This window comes from Trichechus manatus, unplaced genomic scaffold, assembly GCF_000243295.1.
Source record: "Trichechus manatus latirostris isolate Lorelei unplaced genomic scaffold, TriManLat1.0 scaffold00023, whole genome shotgun sequence".
NCBI classification, from domain to species: Eukaryota; Metazoa; Chordata; class Mammalia; order Sirenia; family Trichechidae; genus Trichechus; species Trichechus manatus.
Genome location: NW_004443959.1, coordinates 23,124,722 through 23,136,913, shown reverse-complemented (window position 1 = coordinate 23,136,913; position 12,192 = coordinate 23,124,722). Strand labels below are relative to the sequence as shown.

The following is a 12,192-nucleotide window of genomic DNA, read 5'->3' as shown; positions in this document are numbered from 1 at the left end:
GTAAATTGTGTACCACATATCCTTTATAGCCATAAAATTTACAATAAATGTAAGCATATATTTATACTCATATATTTATTTTTCAGAGAGCTAGTTCTTAAGCATTTATTAGAACACCATTAGTCAGAACCTTTAGTTGCTCTACCCGTTTTTTGGAGCAATTGCTGCAATTGTCCTTATACGCGTATCACTGGGCAAGGAAGCTCCAAGAAATACTCCACTGAATCCCCTGTACTCTTTTTCCCCACACTAGGTAGAAGTAACTCTAGCTCGTCTTGGTAATCGGGATCAATTATCCCTGCCCATATGAAAACTCATTCATTACCTGCTGCTTCCTGGCATCAAAAGCTATAGCCAGAGGCATAGCCTCTGGTTCAACAGAACCTTTACTGTGTTCCCTGGTGTAAGCATTCCACCTTCCCATCCCTGGTGTCATGGATTGAATCATGTCCCCCAAAAAATGTGTGTATCAGTTTGGCTGGGCCATGACTCCCGGTATTGTGTGATCTTCCTATATGTTGTAAATCCTGCCTCTACGATGTTAACGAGGGAGAATGGGCGGCAGTTGTGTTAGTAAGGCAGGACTCAATCTACAAGATTGGATTGTGTCCTGAGGCAATCTCTTGAGATATAAAAGACAGAAGTGAGCAGAGAGAAGAGGGGGGCCTCATATCACCAAGAAAGCAGTGCCAGGAGCAGAGCGTGTCCCTTGTACCTGGGGTCCCTGCGCGGAGAAGCTCCTAGTCCGGGGGAACACAGAAGAGAAGAAGGCCGACAGAGAGAAAAAGCCTTCCCCTGGAGCTGATGCCCTGAATTTGGACTTTTAGCCTACTTTGACTGTGAGGAAATAAACTTCTCTTTGTTAAAGCCATCCACTTGTGGTATTTCTGTTGGTGCAGCACTAGGTGACTAAGACACCTGGTCATTAGTACTTTTAACACAGTGAAGCCTAAGGTTGCAGGCATGAAAAGCACAAATTACTCACACAAATACACCACTAGAAGTATGGGGACAGCGGTGGTTCAGTGGTAGACTTCTCGCCTTCCATGTGGGAAACCCAGGTTCCATTCCCGACCAATGCATCTCATGCGCAGCCACCACTGATCTGTCAGTGGAGGCTTGCACGTTGCTATGACGCTACACAGGTTTCAGCTGAGCTTCTAGTCTAGCATGAATTAGGAACCAGGGCCTAGGGATCTACTTCAGAAAATCAGCCAATGAAAACCCTATGGATCACAATGGTCTGATCCACAACCGACTGTGGGGATGGTGCAGGACTGGGCAGCGTTTCGTTCCACTGTGCATGGGGTTGTCATGAGTCGGGGGCCAACTGGGTAGCAGCTAATAAATACAACAACAACACTAGAAGGGATGGTGACAAAGGCTACTCAACAGCACCCTAGAGGATAGTGGCTCAACTTAAGCTGGTGCCTTAGCTGGCCTTTGATAGACTACTCCATTATTCTACTAGGCCAGCTGTTACCAGGTGATTTAACACATGTGGGACCACGTGTCCTCCTTCAGTATGAAATGGCGCTCTTGGCCTGTGTGAGGTTACCCAGGATCGCATGCTGGCCTACCAGTCATTCTATACGCCCTTAGGCAGTGGTTTGGGCTGACACAAGGTGCTGTCAGACTGCAGCAGCTGGCTGGTAAACAAAAATTACGTACGCAGAATGCGTGAAGAGGCAACACACTCATCATCTCCAATTTGTCTCCACTCATTCCCTAAACCAACTCCAACCAAGCTTTCACTCCCACTTAACTGCTGGCCTTCACCAGAACTGCTCTCGTCACTGTCACTGAGGACTTACACGATGCAATTCAATATCCAGTGTTTGTTTCTCAGGCCTCAGCTCATTCAACCTATCAGCGAAATTGGACATTCCCTCTTCCTTGAAAATCTGGGTATCCTGGGTTTCCACAACACCATAATCTTTTGTTATTTCTCCTACCACAAACACCTCTCCTTCTCAGTCTCCTTTTTGGTTCCTCCTCCTCCAATCCATTCTCTAGGTGCCCCAGAGCTCAGTCCTTGGACTTCTTTTCTGTCTCTACCCTCTTTCTTGGTTATGTGAACTAGTCTCACAGCTTCAAATACCATCCCAGATACCTTGTAAATTTCCTCTGCGTTTTATACTCCTGTATCTAGCTGCCTGTCAATATCTTGTTAGATGTTTAATAGGCATCTCAAACTCAGCATATCTAAAATTGAGTAACTGATCTCCTACCAAAAACCTCATTCTTCCAATTGGTCAGGACAAAAAACTTGGAAGTAATCTACAATTCTTCTCTTTCTCATGCTGTTGTTGTTGTTAGGTGCAATCAAGTTGGTTCTGACTAATAGTGACCTGATGTATAACAAAACGAAACACTACCTGGTCCTGCGCCATCTTCACAATCATTGCTGTGTTTGATCCCATTGTTGCTGCCACTTTGTCAATCCATCTCATTAAGGGTCTTCCTCTTTTTCGCTGACCCTCTACCTTACCAAGCATAATGTCTTTCTCCAGCGAATGATCCCTCCTGATAACATGTCCAAAGGACATGAGACAAAGTCTCGCCATCCTCGCTTCTAAGGAGCATTCTGGCTGTCCTTCTTTCAAGACAGATTTGTTTGTTCCTCTAGCAGTCCATGGTATATTCAATATTCTTCGCCAACACCTAATTCAAAGGCATCAATTCTCCTTCGGTCTTCCTTATTCATTGTTCAGTTTTCCCATGCATATGAGGCGATTGAAAATACCATGGCTTAGGTCAGGTGCACCTTAGTCCTAAAAATGACATCTTTATTTATTACACTTTAAAAAGGTCTTTTGCAGCAGATTTGCCCAATGCAATACCTCATTTGGTTTCCTGACTGCTGCTTCCATGGGTGTTGATTGTGGATCCAAGTAAAATAAAATCCTTGACAACTTCAATCTTTTCTCCGTTTATCATGACGTTGCTTATTGGTCCAACTGTGAAGATTCTTTTTTTCTCTACGTTGAGGTGTAATCTATACTGAAGGCCATAGTCTTTAATCTTCATCAGTAAGTGCTTCAAGTCCTCCTCACTTTCAGCAAGCAAGGTTGTGTCATCTGCATATCGCAGATTGTTAATGAGTCTTCCTCCAATTCTGAGTGTCAAGATCTTCTTCATAAAGCCCAGTTTCTCGGATTATTTGCTCAGCATGCAGACTGAATAAGTATGGTGAAAGGATACAATCCTGATGCACACCCTTCCTGACTTTAAACCACGTACTAGCCCCTTTTTCTGTTCAACGACTGCCTCTTGGTCTATGTACAGGTTTCTCATGAGCACAAGTAAGTGTTCTGGAATTTCCATTCTTTGTAATGTTATCCATAATTTGTTACGATCCACACAGTCGAATGCCTTTTCATAGTCAATAAAACACAGTTTTATTGTATTCTCTGCTTTCAGCCAAGATCCATCTGACATTAGCAATGATATCCCTCGTTCCGTGTCCTCTTCTGAATCCTGCTTGAATTTCTGGCAGTTCCTTGTCAATGTACTGCTGCACCTGCTTTTGAATGATCTTCAGCAAAATTTTACTTGCTTATGATATTGTTTGATAATTTCCAAATTCTGTTGGATCACCTTTCTTTGGAACGGGCACAAATATAGATCTCTTCCAGTCGGTTGGTGAGGTAGCTGTCTTCCAAATTTCTCAGCATAGACAAGTGAGCACCTCAGTGCTGCATCCGTTTGTTGAAACATTTCAGCTGCTATTCCGTCAATTCCTGGAGCTTTGTCTTTTGTCAATGCCTTCAGTGCAGCTTGGACTTCTTCCTTCAGTACCATTGGTTCTTGATCATATGCTACCATTCTCACCTCTTACCCTCCTTTTCTAAGTTGTCCCTCCCCCGTTAACATAAATTCACTGCCCTCTAAGGTGCCTATCTAATATTTCGAGATGCTGTTGTCACTTTGATCCCATGTAGATAGTTCTTAAAAAAGCATAATGCTCAAGGCATTTTTTACTAGTTAAGCTAAACTACTATTTGGTTTAAAGAAGACTTCTGGGGATATTTTTGGCTTAAGGTTTAAAGATTATCTCAGGGCAATAGTTTCAGGGCTTCATCCAGCCTTCATGGTTCCAGAAAGTCTGGAGTCCATGGCTGTAATCTTTATGGAAGCGGATTGCTACATCTTTCCCTCGAGGAGCAGATGGTGGGTCCCACGGAGCGTCTAGTGGGTTCGAACTGCAAACCTTTTGGTTAGCAGCCAAGCTCTTATTCACTGTGCCACCAGGGCTCCTTGTGTAAAGATTACAGCCTAGAAAACCCTATGGGGCAGTTCTACTCTGTCACACGGGGTCACTAACGGCACACAACAAAAACAAGCGAGGCTTTACCTGGCCACCGATTTAAATTTGCAAACTCCTGCCCGCTCAGCATTCCCTAGTCCCCTTCTCTGCTTTATTTTTTCCATAGTATTTACCATCATCTAAAATACTATACATTTTACTTGTTGATCATTTCTCCTAAACACTAGGATGTAAGCTCAACAAGAGTAAGGATATTGGTCTATGTGGTTCACAACCTGGTCTTGGGACCTAAAAAGAGCGCCTAGTAGTTCATAAAAACCAGTTGCTAGTGAGTCAGTTCCAACTCAAGGTAACCTCATGTGTGTCGGAGTAGAACTGTGCTCCATAGGGTCTTCAATGGCTGATTTTTCAAAAGTAGATTGCCAGACCTTTCTTCTGAGGCACCTATGATTGGACTCGAACCTTCAACCTTTCTGTTAGCTACCAAGTGCATTAACTGTTTGCACCCCCCCCCCAGGGACTCCTGGCACTTCGTAGGTGTTCATTAAATACACGTCCAATTAATAAATCACTCCGTGTAACTGAGTTTGACGTAGCTGAATGTCCATTTTCCTGTTTGTAAAAGGATTGTTCTACTGTTTTAGAAGTTACTTTTACGTATGAGAACTTTATTAAATAAAAAAATATGAGAACAAAATGGCATTAAATCTATTTTAGCAGCGAGAAACTGAGACCTAAAATGATGGCGTAACGGTTTCACTCATTTAGATTCCTGGTCCGAAGCGCCAAGGGAAAAACAAGGTTTTCCACAGCTCCGTGAGGCTCCTCAAAGCTAGAAGGCCAGGAAAGAGGTGCTCGCTGACGACAACTACCTGAGCTCCCTGCCGTCAGAGGCCCTTAAAGAACCTGGAAATATAAAACCATCTTCAAAATATATTTGCATATGAAACTAAAAGTCTCTGATTGTAAGTATACACACACAACTCCTGTCCTTCACTGCCAGCTAAAATGTCACATTTCCCAGTCTTTTGCCAGTGCTTTCTCCTACAAAATGCAACGGAGGATGGAAGTGGCTCTTTAGAGGGAGCAAAGACAGTTCCAGATTGCAAATCTTCTACTGTTGGCAGAGCATTACTGCAGAGATTGCACATAATTAGATACATAAATCACTTCTCCCGGCTACAACTACCTATGATTAGTTTCCCAAATATTTTTGCCATCTGGCAAAATGCTGCACCTTTCATTCTTTCCTATTAAATCATCAAGGGAAATGCATGTCTAAACGTTATTCAAGGCACAGAAAAGCCCGCAGTTGTCCCAGCAGGCTTTCTATTCTGTGCTGCACATTCCGCATCACATTCTTCAATTTCGGGCCCTGGATGCTGGACCATAAATGGAGAAATGTGTCCTTCTGCAGCAGTACTTGGAATCCAACGACATGAATTCAGATTTTAGTTCCAACTGAAAAGTGAGCTGTTCCACCTAACACTGGACACAAACTCTGAGAGACAGGGATCTCTCTTCCACGTCACTTTGTAAGAAGTGCTTCCTCCGGCTGAATTTGCAGATTACCCACGCCGATGACATTAAGCCAAAGCTTTTTTGATTGAGCAGGCAACATGCCGGACATGAATCAATGCAGCACAGTCATGGGCTGCTTCCCACAGATCTGCTGAATCAAGTGTTTGAGAATAAAACATGAATTAACTTTCTTATCACTTTTGCAAGGGAGCTGGCAAGGGCTAGGAGCTCAGTCTGTGCCCTTGGAAGGCCCACACAGAGCCACAGCCCACAGGATGGCCTCAGCAACATCTTAGTTGTTCTATCCCCCTGACCCAGCCAGGCACAGACATGCACACACAATAAGTAAAAAGACACACCAAATTCTTTCCATCATAGGTCAGTGCTTCTCATACAAAAAAACATACTATGAGATTCTGCAGTGAGATTATCTTTACATCTGGAATTCCATGGGTTGTGTCTACGCTGGCCCCCAAAGGTATTCTAACAAGGACCACTGAGCAAGTGTCTTATAAGTCTTCCCACTACTCCAAGTTACTGTTGAAAAGAAAGTAGAAACATCACCTGTTTAGATAGACAAACCAATGAATTACAGCCCCGTAGCCGTCAAGTCAATTCCAACTCATAGCAACCCTATAGGACAGGGCAGAACTGCTCCACAGGGTTTCCAAGGCTGTAAATCTTTACAGAAGCAGACTGCCACATCTTTCTGCTGGTAGGTTTGAACCGCCGACCTTTTGGTTAGCAGCTGAGTGCTTAACCACTGTACCACCAGGGCTCCTCACCAATGAACTAGATATGCTAAAATCCCTGGCAATAAATAAACATTGTTCTTTCAATTCATTTTTCTCATGTTCATTAATGAAAATCAGAAACAAAACTACTGTTCTCCTTTTAGAAAAATAAAACCAATAATAAAAGAGTAAGTCTACACAGAACATTTTTATCAAAATATAATTCCTTGACCTTTCTTCTACTGTCAGCTCTTAACTATCCATACCAATGATAGATAACAGGAGTTCAAAAATCCTGTATATATTTGCTTTTAGGTTTTTCTTTTGGTATTTATATTTCAAAGCGGATGTCCACATTGTTTTCTAAAAAATGAAATCAAACTGTTTAAGTATCTGCTTCCCAAAAGCTAGCCAACATGCCAAGTATCCTGTTCTGCCTCCCTGCAACCTGGTCCACATGAATAAAGAGCATTACCTTAAAACATAAAGCAAGGCACGTGCCTTCAGGATAATCACGTCTTGCTTTTGAAAGTTTCTTTGCTACAGACTGTTATCAGTAGTTAGGGTGTGTTCAGGCATCCTCAACTGTTCCATTTTCTTCATGAAATCTCCAGTTCAAGAGTCTTAACAGAAAAATTGCAAGATTTAGGTGCTTAGAATGGGTGCACCAGGTAACGAGCACCTCTTGCAGAATGCTTACTTAGCCATGCGTATTTCCATATGGGAGCGCAATGCATTACTACAGGCGCACAGAAACTATATCACTTAAACACTTTCTCCATTTCTCCCTTTCAGAAAGGCCAGCATACTACTGTTACAGCTTTATACACTGTTTTACTTTAAAATAATTTCTAGCATCAGGAGGCAACTTACAAAAGAGAAAACCTTTAAACCTAAAAATTTTTTAGTATTAAAAAAACTTTTAAAAATTGTTTGATAAAGATATAAAATATGAAAAACCTAGAGATAGCATTTTCTAGTAGCGGGTATGTATTACTTTATGTAAGGAGGAACGGCAGGAAACAGTAATGACAGAAGGAAACAGTAACACTGGTACTAATGATTGCTCATTTGTATAACTAAATTTTTTAAAAATTCATGTACAATAAAGAAACAAAAACAAATTTCTAGACTTGGCAGCTTTTAAAAGGCTGGCTTAGACTTGGGAAGGAGAGAGAAAATGAGAGGGAAGGTATGAGTGTTAGGAGCCCTGGTGGCGCAGTGGTTAAGAGATCAGCTGATAACGAAGTCCACCAGCCGCTCCTTGGAAAGCCTATAGGGCAGTTCGGAATCAACTCGATGGTAACGGGTGTGTGCATATGAGTGTTAAGGGTGGGGCAGGTGGTCACAGAAGATAAGGTCATTTCCCAACTCCCCACCTCTACCTTATCTGTTCTCAAATGTAACACTTTCTCCAGGCAGGGAGACTTCAGGGCTGCTGCAACAATCTCCATCCTGAGCTGAGCTTTGCAGGGTCCCACTCCCTGCGCACATCAGACTGGAGACTCCACCCTGCCACTTCCCTTTTAAAGGCCACCCCTTGCTCACACATGCCCCACACCCCCCAGTAGAATTTCCTCACTGGCCCAGGCTGCTCTTCTGCTCTTATCTCAGATTCTTGTCGAGTTTATCTAAACCCAGGACACAACTTTCTATGGCAAATCTCTCCAGAATCTTCTGCTTCGTTATTCCAAAAGCTTCTGAAATTACACATCCGGAAGCTTGGTTAACTGAGAGGGCTGTAATTCTACCAAATACATGTTTAACACCTTCATTTCCCGTCTCTTTTAGTACATTCCACTTACCTTTCTACCCATGGAAAATATAAATAACATATGAATTAAACAGTGGTTAAGAACTCTGCTGCTCACCAAAAGCTCAGCAGTTGAAATCCACCAGCCACCCCCTGGAAACCCTATGGGGCAGTTCCACTCTGTCCTGTAGGGTTGGTATGAGTCGGAATCAACTCGAAGGCAATGGGTTGGGTTTGGTTTTATACTCTGAATATCTTGAGATCTAATTTTTTCATTGTGTCCTTTCTATTATGCATTGTGATATAAAAGAATAATGTATCATACAACAGGGGTTTCTTATTTTTTTATTACAATTTTTAAATTATTATTTACCAAATAATATAGCCATAATTACTGCATTTTTATTTTGCTCTAATCTACGCAGGACATTTTTAGTTTAAAAAGCATTTCCATACATACTGCCTTCCAACTAGTTTACGTCCGAAAACTGAAGTTCAGGAAGATGACTTCACTCAGGCGAACAGTATCAGAACTCGACATAGGCTTCCTAGCTCCAAGCCCTTTCACACCACCAAAATAAAATGTCCCTATCTAAAAGAATTTCCAGAATTTTCTTCTAACTTTACCACAAAAAACTGCACAGAAAACATGGCATGTCAAAATGTCACAATAACTAATTTAGTAAAACTAGAAAGTTAGGCATTAACTTTTAAGAGATAAAAAAGTCACTTGAATTTTACCTCATCCCTAATTTTCTATAGCCCTTGATAAGAACTGGCCTGTATGAAGAGATTAATCAATTACAAAATAGCACCTTATGTGAATGACTTTTCTTATTGATAAGAAATCTACCCCTGATTATAAAAAGTTACTATATACATACTGCAGATATTGATCACTAAATCATATTCTACAGGTAATCAAATAAATGCTGTTACAGCTACAGCAGCAAATTATACTTTTCAACACATACAACGAGTAAACCTCAATTACCATCTTTCATGCCTAATAAAAGTCATTTCCTACAAAACAGATGTTCAAAATATACTTTCTAAGCAATAAATGAGCTGTGAAAATGTTATCCCTCGCAATGTTCTAACTGTAGAGAAATTAACTTTTCCGCAAAATCTAAACTACTGACAGTTACTTATACCTTGTGACTCTACTAAAGAAAAGAATAAAAGCTCACTGTGTTTTGAGTAATGAGAATTACTAGCAAAAGTTAGTAACTTAATTTTAGATTGCGCCGAGTACATCTGATGCTTTCTCAAAGAATTCTGACATCCGATTAAATCCCATTTATTCAGAACCTTGCTCTAACTTAGGGTTTCACAGAGGGGAAAATTAGGGTCCCAAGTGGGGATAAATAAGGCACCTGCTAGCCAATCAGCTCCCAGATCTAGTTCAGTTTCTTCTGCAAGGATGACCCCTGGGGTACGAGGGAAAAGACATACCAACTTGTTTTGTTTCCAAGTAGTAATTGTCTTCATCCAAAAGCACGCCAAGTATTTTTGTCTTCCCAGGAAAATATAAATTACTGGTCCTCACATAAAAACTTCAACTTATAACTCCTCCTGCAACTTCAGTGATTTACAGGTTTCAACAAGGCATTGCAAGCACCACTTGAGATTCCGAGCTGCGCCCCAGACTGGAGGATGTGCTCGGGACACTCGCCTGAGGGGCGCCGACGAAGAACAATGGAGGGCTGTGGCGGGGCCCCTTCGTCCCCACGTTATTCGCACCGTTTGTGCGGGATGGGAGCGCACACTCCACAGAAGTGTAACTTCACAACCCGGCAAGACCCCAGGGAGGCAGCCTGCAACGTGAGCGCTTGTGAGACTCAACTGTGTGTCGGGGCGATGTGGGGCCGAAGTGCAAACACTTAAACAGGATTTCGGATACTTTCCTTGCAAAGCCCGGTCCTCTCCCACCCCAGTCCGCCCCGTGAGCCGGCCACGTCACTGCGTCTCCCTGCACTTGGTCAGGCGGCTCCGGTCCTCCGAAAGTCCCGGCACTCACCATCAGAGCCCGTGGGCGCGGCCGCTCCAGTCCCCGAGGCCGTCCGACCCCTTCCCGGGACTGCCCGAGCCTCCCGCGCCTCCGCCCCGCAGCGCCACCGCGGCCGCAGCCTCAGTTACCGGCTGCTGGACTTAGGATGCAGCTTGGGATGCAGCCAGACGAAATGGGCGGCCCTTCCTACCTCAGGACTCTGTGATTGGCGGGGCTGGGACCGTCCCGAGAGCCCATTGGTCGCTTCACCTGCCTGTTTCTCGGTTGCAGTCTGAGCTGACCAGCCGGGAGGCCGGCAGAGCCCGCTAGGCGCCCGCCCCGCCCCGGAGTCCCCGGCATTCCAGAGAGGCCACGTGACCCGCTCCGAGCGCCCTCCGGGAACGTAGGCGGGAGTCGCGCTCGGCTGGCCCGTCCTCGTGCCAACGCCCAACGTCTGGAACCTGACGGCCGCCGCCTCTGACGTCCTCTTGCCTGCACATGTGGGAAGGAGGCTCCAGGCAGAGCGCTCCCGGAGAGCGTCTATCCGTTAGCTCTGCAAACGGATCCTGCTAAGGGAGAGGGGACGGGCGGACAGTGCCCTGGATCCGCAACATCAGCTGCCCTCAGACCTGCCAAGTCTTGGGCGTTGGAAAATGCAGTGATTTCACAAACATTTCCGAAGCAATTTTTAAAGCTTGTCTCTTTACCAAAAGGAAGACCCTGAACGAGATGGACTGACACAGTGGCTGCAACAGTGGGCTCAAACGTAGCGACGATTGTGAGGATGGCACAGGGCGGAGCGCTGTTTCATTCTGTTGTACATGGGGTCGCTATGAGTAAGAACCAACTGGACAGCACCTAACAATAACAACTTCACCCAGAAGGGCTTTTTTTTTTTTTCCCCTATACTTTCCAATTACATCAGTTCTAGAATTCTGTAGCGTGTAGAGCCAAAATATTAATGTTGTAACGGTGAAAATCTTCATCTTTCTGTTAGACCATTTGAATGAATAGTGCTGTTTAAGTTTTAAAAAGCAGTGTTATACTATGAGCCCATTTGTGGTTTAAAAATATATGCATATGCTTGGTTCTGCATAGACACTTTCTAGGATAAACGAAACAATAGTGGTTTTGTACGGGGAATAGAAACAGAAGTACAGTGAAGAAATTTTCACTTGTCCCCTTTCTGTACTGTTGGAATTTTTTTCCACGAGCATTTATTTATTTTATAATTTTAAAAGGAAACAAGATATTGTTGTAATACTACTAAAGGAAGAAATTTGAGACGAAAATATCTTTAACAAGAATACAAACAAAGCCAAAATGACAACTAAAGAATGTTATCTGTAACCTGGTCAGCAAAACTACCACCAAAAACTCTATACCACATAAGCAATTGAAACAGAATTTTAGAACTGCCAGATGCCTTAGAGCATCTAGTCTCCTTCCCTTCTTTTATACAATAACACAAAGTGGTTATGTGACATGCTAAGTGTCACAAGGCTAATTTAAACATTAAGTACCCTTAAAGCTTGAATGCTCTGTAATAAGTTCTTTCCCTGAAAATTCTGACTATGTGTAAATCATAGCTAACATCAAGAGTACAATGGTTGAAACTCCCTGAGGGACTGAATTACTGGACTGAGGGCTGGGGACCATGGTCTTGGGGAACATCTAGCTCAACTGGCATAACATAGTTTAGAAAGAAAGTGTTCTACATCCTACTTTGGTGAGTAGCCAAAAGTTTGGAGTCTTAAAAGCTTTTGAGTGGCCATCTAACATACTCCACTGGTCCCAACCCATCTGGAGCAAGGGAGAATGAAGAAAACCAAAGACACAGGGAAAGATAAGCCCAAGGACTAATGGACCACGAGTACCACAGCCTCCACCAGACTGAGTCCAGTACAACTAGACGGTGCCCGGC

General features: G+C 43.3%; 1 protein-coding gene across 1 annotated transcript in view; it reads right to left on the bottom strand.

Annotated features, from left to right (window-relative positions):
* ARHGEF10 (Rho guanine nucleotide exchange factor 10) overlaps positions 1 to 10,405 on the bottom strand; it is a 168,918-nt gene extending 158,513 nt beyond the window's left edge. Inside the window, exon 1 of the mRNA XM_023728233.1 lies at positions 10,299 to 10,405. The gene's annotated coding sequence lies outside the window, so the exon portion shown is untranslated. The remainder of the gene's footprint in view (positions 1 to 10,298) is intronic.
* Positions 10,406 to 12,192: the final 1,787 nt, after the last annotated feature.